We start from the raw sequence: 16,674 nt of genomic DNA, 5'->3' as shown, positions 1-16,674 counted from the left end.
ATCAACTAGTATCTTCCATATTATAAATAAACACTACGCAATAGAGTCCGCATTCCGCAGCTGACTAGCTTTTAATTATCTCTGAATACTGTTTATAAACATCAGAATTATTCAAGGTTTAATATACTAGTATTGCCAAACGAATATACTAATCTTGAGCGACAAGTTAATTGTTTATTAATTTTTGTATCTTATAGTTAAAAACATACACACCATAAATATAGCATCACGTTTTGTCCTTTTATGGGTTAGACAGGAGAGCAACACGCCCGCATTTTGCCGGTGAAACCAACATGACCATTCTACTCACCCTCCAAGTGGTAGTAGTGAGAACGCGTTTTGTCCTCGCGAAAAAAAAGCTATGTAAAGTAATATTAGAGGCAAGTCATGTGGCCCAAATAAGTGTGTGGCGTTCCGGTATTAACTGTTTATATCCGGTACCAAACAGGTTAACAATGAGTTGAATGAAGGATAATCCTTCGGCAATTGATACTCGAATGTCACTTACTTACCATTGGTTGCAGTGGAGACATATGCTGTGAGAGTAATGGGAAGGAAATATTTAAAAAAATGGTGGTTGCTTCAAACCTATCTTATTATAATTAAATTAAAAAACAAAACAAAAACATAATTAGAAGTCGCTTATTAATTAAAAATAGCATCATAGACATTGGACCACAAATCTCAGAGTAGTCCGAGTACAACACACAATTTAACACTTCCCGTTTTTGGAATTCGGATAAGAATATTTATAATTCCAGCGCCCAGAAGTACGAAGTCCGGCTGCCGAACGACTTCACGTGTGAGAACTGCACGCTGCAGCTGCAGCGAGAGGCGGGCGAGTGGGGCACCAACTACAGGTTCTGGTCATGCGCAGACATCGACATTCTACCACGTGAGTCCATATTTCGCCTAATCTAACCTAAACACTAACTACGCGTTAAGGTGGTAGCTCAAGGTCCATTTTCATACATTTTGTTTCGGCTTTAATCTGGGTAACTAAACAAGTATTGGCAAGTAAAATAATAATAATGGATATTTCTTCCTTTAAAAATTCGTGTTTTTAAATTTTAAATGCCGTAATATCCATGATTTTTAATATTTTACGTTTTTCTTTCAACTGCGAGAACTAATCACTAACTAGACGTGAATTTAAATTCTTTACTTGCCAATACTTGTTTAGTTACCCAGATTAAAGCCGAAACAAAATGTATGAAAATGGACCTTGAGCTACCACCTTAATAAGAACAATAAACCAATTGCAAGTATGTCGAACAGACTTTACTCCGATTGGTCAATTTTTTCTATATTTCTGTAACTATTATAACGTTTAAGATCATAGTAATTGGCCATATGAAGATATCATGTCTGTCTCGGGTTTGTCATAATTTCTTCCAATCTCAAGAAAGATATACAACAAAAAAGAGAGGAAATATTATGAAGAAGAAAATTAATATTTCAAATATTGCAATAATCATGAGAAAGAGATGCTAAACTATATCTATTAGTTACGAAATTAGTCATAATTATCTCGCCATCTCTTTCTTACGCCTGCAATGTTGCGTAATAACGTCACGCCTGTCTACGTGTCCCTCTTCTATTTGACAGTTGCTTCTTCTATTCATCAAATATATTTTTGTGTGGATTTTGACTATTCTTTCCATTTTATTTTGCATGTCTTGAACTTTTGTACCTTATTGAAGGTAAATCATACCACGAGACATGCTCGGGGCACGGATTCCACATCCTGGGCCGGTGCAAGTGCAACAAGATGTACAGCGGCGCGCGCTGCCAGTTCGCGGACGAGTGCGTGGAGGAGAACGACTGCGGTCTGCGCGGCAAGTGTGTGGACGTCAACTCCACCGAGAGCCCCTCCAAGATGTGCTACTGCCCGCATGGGTTTTACGGCAAGGGATGCAATAAGAGTGAGTTAATACTTGTTAATACAAATTACAATACGTAGCGTACAATTATACCAATGGAAGTTATAAAACGAGTATATTTCAGCTATAATTAGTTCTACATTTTATGGTTCCGAATCATATAGAATCAAAGTACTTAAAATGCTTCCAAATAAATTTAATTTGACAATTATCGTAGTTATCAGCCAATGTGTACTCATTTTGTGACCATTTATTTAAAAACTATTTTATTCAGAAGCCGTGAAACAAGCCCAGAATCTTGGGTATAACGAAACAATAAACAATGATAGATTAATGTCTAGATAGACCCCAAAACTAATCCTACAAATAAAATAACCGTTGCCATGGAATATCATTCTGATTGATTAATTTTTGCAATCGAACCTTCAAAATTAAGTGAGTAAGTTTTCATGTGGTGCCTTTATTTGTTAGTCTAATGGTCGTTGACTGCCACGGTGACGTAGTTGTACTGCATGCGCGGTACGGTAGCGCTCTGAGGTCCTGGGTTCGAATCCCGGGTCGGGCAAAGTGATATTTGGGTTTTTCTGCTCAGTATCAGCCCTGAGTCTGGAATTGTGCCCGATATGGCGATAGGCTCGCCCCCTATCACATCATGGGACGGAACACACTTGATGAAAAGTTGGTGCCATGGTTGCGCCTCTACTTACCTCTTCGGGGATAAATGCGTGACGTGTGTTTTTGTTAGTCCAGTAATTACGTTTTATCACAGAGGCGCCATGGAAGGACAAGAAGATCAACCTCTCCCTGCACAGCAAGCGCGACCTGTCCAAAGACTTCAGGCTCTACTGGCGGATCCTGAAGGAGGAAAACGAGATCGAGATAGTCATGGTGGTGAATGGAACCTCTTACGCAGGTCAGTGAGGAAAGAAATACTCATGACATTAAGTAAAATAAAATTCAATAACTTTACAATTTTTTCTACATATCATAGTTATGTTTGCTTAGTAATTATTGGTTGGTACATTTTAGAATTAGTTTTAATTTGTGGATGTTGTGTACTCCTTTAATTGGTACATACATTAGAATGTGACTTTAGTACTTTTATATTGTCAATAAGAAATGTGTGTACTGTTGGAGGACCTTATTTAAATAAATAAATAAGTAGTATTGCAAGAGGTAGTCTAATTTGTTTCCGTAGGGTTTAATGTTATCAATTAAATTTCGGTCTGTAGTTTTAATTCCGGCCAAATCCTGCTAAAATATTGCCTGGTCTAGGAATCAAACCTAGGATGCCCTGGCCCACGTCTCATTCACGCCATCTCTTGAAAAATGAGTCGAGCAACTATCAAAGTCATTTTAAAGAATCCATTAAATTGTTAATTAGATACACTCGTTTATTTCAGGTATTGGATGGAGACCCCAAGGTCTGACGAAGCAGTGCAAGAACTTCCCAGTGCTGGGACCTGTGATGGACGGATCTAGTGAGTGATGCATTATTTAATATTTTATGCGATGAACAAATTATGAAATGCTTCCAAAGATTAGTAAGCGGTGAGCGAGCGGCAGCGAAGAAAATGAATAAGATCGTGATACAAATTCAATTACACGTAGAATGAAACTCATCTTCATAATTAATCACAACTAACACATCTTCATATTAAAGTATTTTGTTATACTAATTTGAACCGTATTCGACAACACATAACGTTAATTTTAAATGATTATATTAACAAAATTTCTGAATTTTAAATTTCAACTCCAGCAAGCACACCGAACCCAGAACCGCTTCCGGAACCGGAGCCGAAAGCGGAGCCGCAACCACTCCCCGAACCGACACCTGAACCAACCGCGCAACCGATCCCCGAACCTGCAACCGTAACGTCTCCCCCCGAGAACGATAGGAACAAACGCGTGGCGATGCATTCCTTCGACGGATTTGACTTTAAGGACCTGGACGGCAACGTCACTGTGAAGACCAGCATGTCGTTTAAAGTTTCTAGTTCTAAAGGTAACTCAATGTTTTTATTAGTATTGTTTCCAGTAACATTTGTGTTGTGGCCTTTACAGATGCCAAGGAGACATTTCCGTGGCAACAAGAACTATTTTACTACACAAGTAGAGTTTGTTAGCGGCTTGGCTGTATCCCTCGCATTTCTAAAGCATATGGGCGGCCGATTTGGCTTTCCAAGGTGGACCGCATTCTTTGCCAATAAAAAAACTTAACCTTTTAGTCATATAAGACTATTTTGTCCGTTATAACCTAATTCTTTTGTGAAAATTAGTTTTCATTGTTACTATGAGGCGCAATTATTATCTATATTGTGGTAAATTATTTTCATTTTGAAAAGACTATGCAGGGTTTATAAAACTATTTCCCTTCCAGGTCGGAAGAGACGGGCCGTACCAGAGCCGCAGAAACCAAGTGAGTACCCGATATAAGTGAAACCACGGCACTTGTGCTAACTCACGACCGCTCCAGTACAATACACTAACTTATACACGTGTATGTATATAATGCTGCATGTACACGTTGTTTTTACAGATGTGGACGCAACGACCACAAATCCCTCCCCCGAACCTAGCCTCGAACCGAACCAGGCGTCACACGATTTATCAAAGTCCGTACCAAAGACTAAGTCCTTGATAGATTCTCAACCCCAGCCTGAGCCTACCGCTGAACCTACCGCAGAGCCTGAGCCTAGCCCCGAGCCTATAGCCGAACCCGAACCCAGTCCCGAACCCAGCCCCGAACCCGAGCCCAGCCCTGAACCCAAGCCTGAAAGCGAACCTAGTTCAGAACCTACATCCAAGCCTAAATCCGAACCGGAGCCTAGCGCAGAGCCTAAAGCTGAACCAGAACCCAGTCCTGAACCTAAATCAGAATCTGAACCCACCCCAGAACCAAAATCAGAACCCGAACCAACTCCAGAACCAAAATCGGAACCCGAACCTACCCCAGAACCGAAATCTGAGCCGGAACCTAGTCCTGAGCCAAAATCCGAGCCCGAGCCTTCTCCTGAACCAAAATCAGAACCTGAACCGTCTCCCGAACCCAAATCTGAGCCCGAACCATCTCCTGAGCCTAAATCCGAGCCAGAACCTTCGCCTGAGCCTAAAGCTGAGCCCGAGCCATCCCCCGAACCTTCTTCCGAACCTTCCGCCGTACCTTCCGCCGAACCTTCCCCCGAGCCTTCCGCTGAACCTTCCCCCGAGCCTAATGCCGAACCGGCCCCGAGACATTGCTAGTGAAGGGACTTAAAGACGAAGAAGGTAACGCACCCAAGCTTTGCACTTTACATTGTCAATGGTATCTGATAAAGAAAATAATACAAAATACTGCGGAAGGAGTGATAGTGGACTAAAAACTTCATGATGGATTAACTTTTGGTTTAACATTACGAATCTAATCTTGTTTATTTAATAAAATAATAGAATGAAACATTATTTCCAATAATTACAATCGTAGAGTATCGTTTTATAGAATTAGAGACTGATTACCATTGACAATGTATTTATTATTTATTTTTGTATAGCTATAATATGTTTAAGTAAATAATATTTAGCTAATTATTGTGCTATTAATATTTTATTAATGTTTATGTTTTATTAAAATATTTGACACTTCTGTGCCATAAATTATTATGAATAATTATTATTTTTTTATAAAATTTGGCAATGAGTTTCGTAGTTTTTTAAAGCCTTTTTTTAATTCGTTTTGGCACAACATATATAGAATAGATAACAAGATATATAGATAACAAGTTATTGTTTAATAGTACTTACGAATATTAATACGCCTTATAATCAAATAAAATATAACTAATTATTTACCGTAAAAAAATATAAAATATCTACATAAACTTTTATGTTCTGTATGTTGTATGTATGTATATAATATAAATTAAGTATGAAATTCATATGTCATGTTCATAGTATTAATAATTGAAATCGATACGTCTAAAAATCTTTCTGATCTTATAATAACTTTAAAAAAATCAGCAGTTCTTTAAAAAAGCAACTTTTTGATAATGTTGACGTCAAATTATCGATTTCATATTATTTAATTGTTATAGTATTATTGGGATCTCACTTCACGAATGGGTTTTTGATGGTTGCATGACTTTCTTTCACTTCATCTTTCCATCTTCAAAGAAAATACTATATTTGAATGTTTAGATTTTCTGGCATAATACTTTGACGGCTATATTAGACATTAGAATAGTTTATCATATATCATTACTATTTTAATGAAGCCCTAGGGAAAATACTGTATACTATAAGAGAAAGATTATCTTTTTTTAACAACTTGGAAATCCCTTATCAGTTATTCTGACAATTGTGTTCTTTATTTTTAAATATATTTTTTATGAAAACTTATTCCCTCTCATTAGTAGAGGAACAGTGCCCAACAGTGGGACAGTATACAGGGCTAATATTATTAATATTATATCTTTATAAAACAATAAAATATTGCAACAATGCGTACTGTAATTTATTACTTAGTTTGTGTCAATAATCTAAACATTCACAATTGACTCACTTTCAATATCTGCTTTAATATCTGCTTGTTCTCGCTTGACTCAGCCACCGCTACGCGTTTCGCAATCTCTACCCCTCTTTTGTCCTTTCTTTTCTCCTTTACCCCCTTTTTCTGTTTTTAATCACTAAACGTGTCTTTTTAATCTTTTAACTACACTTAGGTGAAGGAAGTTGGAGATGAAAAAAAATAAAAAAATATTTGGGATTATACTTTTCTTGAACGACTATAGATTATAGAGGTGTGCAAAAAAAGAAAAGAGTGGCCAACTCAACAAATATTTGTACATTGGATAATGGAAGTTACTCTTAACTTTTAGTCCCAAATTTTTCTTTGAATGGGACGATTTTGTACAGTCATGCTAGGTCTAAGTTTCTAGTTATCAAAAGTAGTTTGATGGTTGGACATATTGTGTATTATTTCTGAGATTATACGTGTACATAATGAATGGTTCAGATGTCCTATAGATGTTCTCGGCCGGCGTGGCATTGTTTAGTTAGCATATATTGCACATTAAAGATCTTGGGTCTTGTGGAAGTAGGGAAAGTGCGATAAAAACACTCGGAAATTATTATTTAAGAAGTTTTTACACCAAAGAATACACAGAGGGTGATCCCAAGAATGTGGTAGCACATTTGGTAGAAATTTATGTTTGTAGCGGATATAGATAAGAGAGACATTAGCTTTTATTTTTAAGGGGGTGTTTTTGAAAAAGGTTGGATGTAGATAGTGTACAGAAAGATATAAATATACCAGTGCTGAACAACTTTTGGAAATCTGGGTGGGTTTGACATTGGGTCATTATTTATAGGATGTTTTAAATTAGTGGTGTCAAATGATAGACGTCACTTTATGAGGTCTATTAAATAGTCTTCCCACATCCGTGTAATGTCTACGAATGGTGAAGCAACAAAAATATCGATGCAAAACGTATTTAGATGTAGACAGTGACAGTCTAATATAGCAATCGCTATAACTTCATCGGCGTTAATTGAGTTGAGATCTCACCTGGCAACAATGGCAATAAGGATCTTTTTAAATTAGCCTTAATACATATCGAGGGCTTCATGACAAATTGGCTTATAGACAGAAGTGCAAAAATTGTATCAGGCCGTAATTTGGAACACGCACCTTTCTAAATATAATAATCTAATAAAAATGAATCCCTGTTTCACTTGGTCACGCCATCACGCGTGAACGGCTGGACCGATTTCACTATTTTTTTTGTTGTGTTTGTTATTGTCAGGAGAAGGTTCTTATGAAAAAAAATAATAACAAAATTGCGCGGAAAATTAGAAAATTTAAGAAAACTTAACGAAAATATAAATTTTATATAACTGTCAATTGTTTGCAATAACTTTCACCCTGAGCTTTCACCGATTGACAGAATGCGCGCTGCAAATTCATAGTTAAGACGAGACAACGTCTGTCGGGTCAGCTAGTTTCATATATAATCAGTTTCGCTTAGAACTTCACTTTTGTCTCTGCGCCAATTTGTTCCGAAGCTCTTGATATGTGGAGTGTATCACGCGGTCTACAGCCGTGGCACTGACGTGGTTACTATAAGCCGTTGACATTGAAGGGTACTTCCCGAGCCACGAGTACGTGCCGAAGTACGACTTCAGCCCGATGGACTGCACCGACATCGTGATAGGCACCGCGCGCGGCAACTTACACAGGGTGCAAGACTATTATACTAGAGATAGGTGAGTAAACGTATACTGTATATTGCGACACATCGAGTAAATTAACCAATCAGTGCTTTTTTTTCATTGTTGTTCAGCAGCAAACATGCTGCCGCTGATGATGATTGTTCATAACTGTGTTATAGGTCCACCCCACGCGTGGACACGTTCTGGGGCGGGCATGACGACATCACCGCCGCTTCTGGCTACGAGGAGAATGGCGTTACCACCATCATGTTCCGCAGGAAGATCAAGGTAATTGAAAACAATTAATCCACGTTTTTCCTAACCTATAGCTGTAAGTTTGTGTATCACCGATCATAAAAAAGTCCACTAATAAGCCTTCCTTCAAGATTTCTATTCCTCTTGGAAGCGGTCTGATTCCATCTTTTCTGTTATAGTATGTATATTTAAACTTAACTGGTGGTAGGTCTTTCGTATGTGAGAGTCCGCCTGACAGGTACCACTGCAATGTTTATTTTTGCCGCCAAGCAACAGTGTGTATTCACTGTTGTGTTCCAGTTTGAAGGACATTGTAGCCAGTGTAACTACTGGACATAAGACTTAACATCTCATGTCTCAGGATGGCGAGCGCAGTGTTGGTGTTTCTACTGTTTATTGGCGGTTGTATCGCTTACCGCAAGGCGAACGGCAAGCTCGACTTGTCATTCAAAGCAATAATAAAAATATATATAAATCTCTAATCCCAGGCCAAGGAGCCCACGGACCACTCGTTCGTGGACGACCTGATGCACGTGATTTGGGCCCGGGGCCAGGAGCCGGGCAAGTACAAGCACTCGCCCCCCTCGGGGCTGGAGCGAGGACCCGCCGCCGTGGGGGACTTCTACAGACCCGACGAGCTGAAGTACCACGGGCATGGGGCGCAGAGAGGAGTGCTGGCCATCAACTTCTTCGGTGAGGATATAACACCACGTGAACTAAGTGACTTTATGCGATATAAAATTATATATATTTGGAATTGCTTTTATTTCGCCGTCTTTTGAACTTAGTTTAAGTTTTCGAAAAATAATGTCACACACACTACATCACGCATTTATCCGCGAAGGGGTATGCAGAGGCGCAACCAGGGCACCCACTTTTCGCTAAGTGTTCCATCCCATGATGTGATAGAGGGCGAGCTTATCACCATATTGGCAACAAATTCCAGCCTTTGGACTGATACTGAGCAGAAAAACCCAAACATCACTTTGCCCGGCACTGGGTTCGAACCCAGATCCTCAGAGCGCTGTCGTACCGCGCATGTAGTCCAACTAGGCCACCGAAGCAGTCTAGAAATAATGTCTCTTAAGTCAATTAGCTTTTTAATTGTGACATTTTGCCTTTTCAGGTGAAGGAAGACGTTCACCTCCCATAAATTGTCATTGGTCTGAGCCATACGGGGCCAAAATCAAAGCCTTTGCACATCTTTTGCATGAAAAGTGATCTTTATATTTTTAACGTCTAGATCATTTAATTTTTCTATCACAGCTTTAAAGACTTTGACCTGAATGTGAATAAAATCTATTGTCGACAATGAGAGATGAATCCTTTGATGGCGTGATGTAGCTTTTGATGATGTATATGTATATTTTATAGAAAAAAAAACATCAGATTTTTTTGAGTCTCCAAAATTAGTAGATTATTGAGGGACCACAAAAACTCCACCATTTTATTTCTCTTAACACTGTATTCATTATGCGATCGCTTTATCATTACTCCCTTATTCAAATGTCTTATATTTTATTTCAATAACTACCTACGCTTTCGGTATTTGTGCGCACACGCTAACCCCCACACTGTTTATACTTGTTCGTGACTAGTGCCTTTTACTGTAGAGTATTTAATAATACACATAATTCTAAATTCTACCTACTTCCAATTGCAGAAGAAACAAAATCCACCATCAACGGCGGAGTGTTACCGCTCCCGGACAAGTGTGGCGGCATGTGGAAGCTGCCCACCACCTGCGACCCCGCCAGCACCACCAACAACACCTGCGAGTACTTCGCCTCCTGGGAGTACCTCGGACTCAAGCGAGGCAAGGACTCTATCAAGTTCACCATCAGGACTAAAAACAGCAAGCACTGGACCGGGATAGGATTCAGTGATAATAAGAAGATGGTGGGTTTTGGATTTTAGTTATTTTTTAAAGCTAGGAGTTTCGGTGATTGGTATTAATGAAAACCTATCTTCCTAATAATACTATTAGAAGACTAAAACACCAGTTAATTATCAAATTAGCACATCTTCGTTGAAGACAGACTCATGCTCTTTATCTCAAGGGGTAACTCTTTTGTCACTGTGGATCACTCTTTGTCATTTGTATTCCGTCCTATGATTTGATAGAGGCAAGGCTTTCACCATTATCAGCCTCACATCCCAAACTTTGGTAGTCAACAACTCAACTTGACACGACCTGGGAATTAATCCAATACTTCAGCACAGCAATCTATATATATGTCGGAGAAGCATTATTCCCGTTAACATCGGCATTAGTGGTTGCAAACTAGTGGGCGTCATCAGGGTAAAATGCGAGCACAAAACACAATGATCACAGATATTTTTATATTTCAATTTAAAATAAACAATATTTTGTCACTTTACAATAATGATGATAGAAAAATGGACAATTAGGACCGAGCAGCGGGTTCAGGGCACCGATCTTACTTAAACCAACAAATATTCTCAACGATCCAAGTCTATCAGTCACTATCATGAATCCTCCATTCTATGTCCAAAGCACTCATGGCCTACCTGAATAATAAAGATGGCGCCTCGACCCCGCTCGAGGCACGTGCCTTGCTCTGATTGGTCGTTTCGTAAATTATAATTTTTAAATAAACGTTTATTACATTATGGCTAAGGCGTAAGGTTTTAAGTAATAGAAAAATGTAACAAATCAAATAAAATTAGATTAACAATTATTGTGCGTTATGCACGCAAATAACAATCAACTGGACACATAGCTTCCTCCGACATATATATATATATATATATATATATATATATATATATATATATATATATATATATATATATATATATATATATATATATATATATATATATAAGACAAAGTACTACGTATGTTTATTTGGAACTTCAAACTATAAATTAAATAAACTTGCGTTGCTCTGAAATCAAAGATATTTTATTAAGTAATTAAGTACATACATCACAATAATAACAGTATATAACCAAAATGGCATATTCTTACCTGAAATCAAAGAAACGACAATTAAAGTTAATAATTTCAGTTTGTCGGTTCCTTTTAAAATATTTTATAAAATTATATTTTCTCTATTTGCTGATTTACTTTGTGTCAATTGTCAACAAGCCATTTTACCAACCATGTAGGCCGCTATAACCTATTTAAAACTTAAAGGATTCACAGACTAGAATGTATATCCTTTACATCTCCCCTCCCAACAAAGATTTTTTTTCAAAAAAAATCCCTTCTCTGTATTTTTCTCCTTATTATACAAGAAAATAACATAAAATAAAAAACTTAAATTATACATATTATCAAAAAAAAATTCTCTTCTCTGTATTTTTCTCCTTATTATACAAGAAAATAACATAAAATAAAAACTTAAATTACACATATTATCTGTGTGTTTTATGTACATATTGGTATGAGTTTTGTGACATGAAAGAGATTGGACTCTGACTTTTTATGACCTGTATTAATTCTATATATTGAATTTGATATCTTTTCAACAATTTCAAATGGACCAATTCTCAACTCGTCTAATTTATTTCTATTTAACTTGTTACCATTCTCTACATATACCATATCACCTACTTTGAAGTTATATTGAGTTCTATTTTTATCAAATATTAGTTTATTGTAATTATGTGACTTTATTGAATTTTCAAATGCTATTTTCTTATCTCTGATCCATTCTGCTTGTGTTTTTATCCTGTTTTAGTTCATTTGGCAAAATAGAAACATCTGTGCCATCTAACAAATACTTAGGTGCAAAACCAGTAACTGTGTGTTCTGTATTATTATATTTATCTATGCAACTATGAGCGATCGACGTCCATGCCGTTTTATTACTGTTTTCATTTATTTTACATCTGATTTTGTTAACTAATGTTTGATTTAGTCTCTCATTTAAACCGTTCGAAAATGGAGCATTAACTGCAGTAAAGATTAGAGGTATTGATTTTCCATTTAGAAATTCTTTGAATTCTTTTGAGTTGAGTCCTGGATATTGATCTGTGAGAATCATCCCAATTGAATCCGAATCTGTTACATTATTAATCAATTTGACAAAATCATTAGCAGTCTGTGTTTTTGAAGTAACAATATAAGCATATCGTGTATAGTGGTCCACTAGAAGATGTAAAAATCTTTTGGTTGATCGTGAGCCTCCAAAACCTCCAATTGTATCTATCGATACTATTTCCAAAGGTTTTGTTGCAGGACCTAGATGTGACATTAAACCATACTTATCTTGACCTCTTGTTTTATTTTTTATGCATGTCTCACAAGTTTTACAATGGTTTTTATGTTTTGGTAAAATTTTTAGCCGTATATAATGGACTAATCATATTTAGCATCTGTTTTACACCTATATGACACATATTTTTATGTACATCTTTAATAAGTTTTTTACAAAATTCTTCCGATAATATAATTTTTTCACGTTTTCTAACTTTTCTATAGTAAATATTTTGTTTTAATATTAATTTAGATTTTATTTTTGTACATCCTCATTTAATTGTTGATCTGTAACAATATCTTGCAATTTAATTTGGTTCACAATTTTTAATTGCTCTTCTGTATCCTCATTTGCATCTAAGACTGGATTCCTACTTAAGCAATCTGCCTCTGTATTGTCTTTTCCTGGCGCATACTTTATTTTAAAATCATACTGTGATAAATAATATGTTAAGTCGCCTAGCTCATCGTCTGTCCTAGACCTGATATTCAAGTTTTCCAAAGGTTTATGGTCGGTATATACCATAAATGATCTACCTATTAACCAGTATTGCCAGTATCTTATTGCTTCTTTAATCGCTAAACATTCTAAGTAAATTGCTTTTTTCCTCTTTTGGACTTGATTTAATTTTTTTGAGAAATATGCTACTGGTTTTGTGTTCCATCTGGCTGTGTTTGCTTTAATACAGCCCCAATACCTGCAAAGATGCGTCTGTATAAATAATTATTGGTAAATCCTTATCAAAGATTTCTAATACCGGCTGCGAGCATAACATTTTTTATCTCTTCAAAAGATTTTTGACAATCCGCAGACCAATTAAATTTTTGATTTTTCTCAATAAATTGTGAAGTGGTTCTAAAATTATCGCACTTTTCGGTATATATTCATGATAAAAATTAATTTTTCCTAAAATTGTCTGATATTTTTGAGTTTTCGGAATTGGAAAATCTTTTATTGAAATTAAATTATCTCGTATTGGTTGTACTTTATTTTTTGTATTATGTGGCCGAGATATTTTACTGAATCCGAAGCAAATGTACATTTCGTAAACTTTAGTCTAAAACCTTCATTCTTTATAGCTTCAAACAATTGTGTTAAATGATTTATGTGTTCAGGAAAGTTTTTAGAGAATATAAGGATATCGTCTATGTAGTTAACTGCAAAATCTGTAAGCTTATACTTTCTCAAAATGTTACCTAATATTCTTTGAAAAATAGCCGGCGATGTTTTCAAACCAAAAGGTAAACATGTCCATTGATAATGTCCTCTTGCGTAACAAAAGCAGTTTTGTTTCTGTCTTCAATTCTTAGTGGGATTGACCAGAATGCCGAATTGACGTCTAGTGTTGTAAAAATATGTTGAGTTTCTTGTTTTGATTACTAAGTCATCGATCAATGGGAATGGCTGTGCTTGAGGTATCACTATTTTATTGAGTTCTCTAAAATCTATACATAATCTCGACTTTTTCCGTCTTCTTTTTGAAGACCAATGTTACCGGTGCTGCAAATGGGCTGTATGATTCCTCTATGAGATTTTTATCTAGTAATTTTGCTACTTGTTGTTCTATCTCTATTTTGTCCTCAATGGAACATCTATAAGGTCTTTTACTACAATATTTGTCCACAAGTAGGTCAATTCGTGCTTCATATTCTCTGACCGTGCCGATGTCATATTTATCTTTTGCAAAAATCGTTTTGTAAGTATCGACTAGTTTACAAATTTCTGAATTCTGTTCAGTAGTTAGATTTCTCATATTCATCTTGAAATTCTCCTCTTGTATATGTTCATTAAAATTCACTGAACATGGATTTGGTTCATTATTCAATCCCTCAGAAGTAATATCTTTGTCATCCTCAAACATAAATTCTTTTCTTTCATCATTATTTTTTTCTTCTCTTTTTGATATATTTTCAAGTTTTCGTCTTGAACTAGTTTAAATTGTTTTATGATATCCAGTCCAATCAAAAATCATTTTTAAATTCTTCTCCATCTATAATATAAACATCTGTATTTTCTTCCATATCAAAAATTTTTATTTTAATATTTGCCACACCATTCGTTTTTAACACCATTAATTGTGATTAAGTTATCACTACTCAAAGAATTTTTATTTTCCTCTCGTAGTCTTACTAATTTTGAATTAATTATAGAAACATTCGAGCCTGAACTCATAAATTCCAAAAATTTCTAATTTTCCGTCTAACAATAGTTTGACTTTAATTAATGGTGTTATTATACGTTTTTTGTCTCATTATTAATAAGTTCAACATCTATTACAGAATTATTTACAGCCTTATTATTCCCCTTCCGACTATAATCATCTGTCTGTTTAAACCAGCACCTTTCTTCAGGATGAAACCTGATACCTTTATTTAATTTTTCACAAGTTTTACATGGTTTTATTTTGTCAGTGTTTCCTTTAGGTTCAAAGGTATTTATCTTATATTTGATGAAATTCTTTTTGTTAGCCATGTGTTCATATTTTCCAATTTCCTTATAGAGGCTTGCCGTTGATTGCACTGTTTCTTTATCAATTTTATTTATTATATAATCTGGTAGTCCCATTACAATGAGATTTATCAATGTTTGTGTGTCAATTTGTCTGTTAATCTCTAACAATAATCTTTCCTTTTTTGTGGCATATTCGAGTAATGACCCCGCTTGAAACTTAAATGTAAACGCATATTTCACTTGCGACCAACCTTTATTTTCATACGTCTCACAAAAGTTGTCCTTCCACACTGGCCATTCCGATTTCACTGTTAGTTTTATTAACATGCTGTTGTACCAATCCAAGCACTGTTTTTCTAACCGATATTTTAAAATCTCAATTTTCTCTTGATCTTGTGTAATTTCGAATCTTTCACATTCCTCTCAAATTCACTAATCCATTGGTTAGCACTTGATGATTTGTTCGAAAATTTTTCCATCAAAAATCTTTCAGCGGTTTTACAAAGTTTTTTTCTCTGATACATTGCTGGTAGTATTCTTGTGTGGAGATAATAGTTCTTTAGTTATTTCATCTAAATATTGATCGCCAAACTGTAAATTTTCACATCCGTCTAGATATATTTTCCTCAAATCTGTATTTAGAGGTATCCATATAGAACGTGTTTGGTGTCTTTTTTAGAGAATTTCTAATTTTCGTATAAACGTCTGAAGATACTATGCTGGTATGCTTACTTGCAGGTTTTAGGTCGTCTGGGATTTCGAAAATACGTTCGTCCGGTGTTTCGATTGAGGTTATACAAATTATATTTGACTTTCCATCTGATGATCCCATTACCTCAAATTTAAATCGTAATTTCTCCATTTCTATTGATATTAACTAGAGTTGTCGTTTTATAAGACAAAGTACTACGTATGTTTATTTGGAACTTCAAACTATAAATTAAATAAACTTGCGTTGCTCTGAAATCAAAGATATTTTATTAAGTAATTAAGTACATACATCACAATAATAACAGTATATAACCAAAATGGCATATTCTTACCTGAAATCAAAGAAACGACAATTAAAGTTAATAATTTCAGTTTGTCGGTTCCTTTTTAAAATATTTTATAAAATTATATTTTCTCTCTATTTGCTGATTTACTTTGTGTCAATTGTCAACAAGCCATTTTACCAACCATGTAGGCCGCTATAACCTATTTAAAACTTAAAGGATTCACAGACTAGAATGTATATCCTTTACATATATATATATAAATGAAATATATGTAAATGAATCCCTATTTCCCTTTGGTCACGCCATCATGCGTGAACGGCTGAAGCGATTACACTATTTTTGTTGTGTCGTTATTGTTGGAGAAGGTTCTTATGAAAGAAAAAAATTAAAAAATTGCATCGAAAATTTTAAAAATTTAAGAAAACTTAATGACACTATTGACTTAACTGCCAGCGATTGACAGAATGCGCGCTGCAAATTCACAGTTAAGACGGGACAACGTCTTTCGGGTCAACTAGTGGTACAATACAAGCACAGAATACAACTAAGCCATTGCGTATGTTCCAGTCGCAAACAGACGCGACATCGGCTGTGGACCGGAATGAGCCGCCCGTTCCTGATGGACACGTGGGTGAGTGGCTACCCGCGCCCAGGAACGACCCGCGCCAG

At 35.8% G+C, this 16,674-nt stretch overlaps 1 pseudogene; it reads left to right on the top strand.

Moving 5' to 3' along the window:
• Positions 1-293: 293 nt before the first annotated feature.
• The window catches only part of LOC119190724, a 17,273-nt pseudogene continuing 892 nt past the window's right edge, over positions 294-16,674 (top strand).

This window comes from Manduca sexta, chromosome 5 (genome assembly GCF_014839805.1).
Source record: "Manduca sexta isolate Smith_Timp_Sample1 chromosome 5, JHU_Msex_v1.0, whole genome shotgun sequence".
NCBI lineage: Eukaryota > Metazoa > Arthropoda > Insecta > Lepidoptera > Sphingidae > Manduca > Manduca sexta.
Note: the sequence above shows the minus strand (reverse complement) of the source record. Positions and strands in the feature narration are given on the sequence as shown.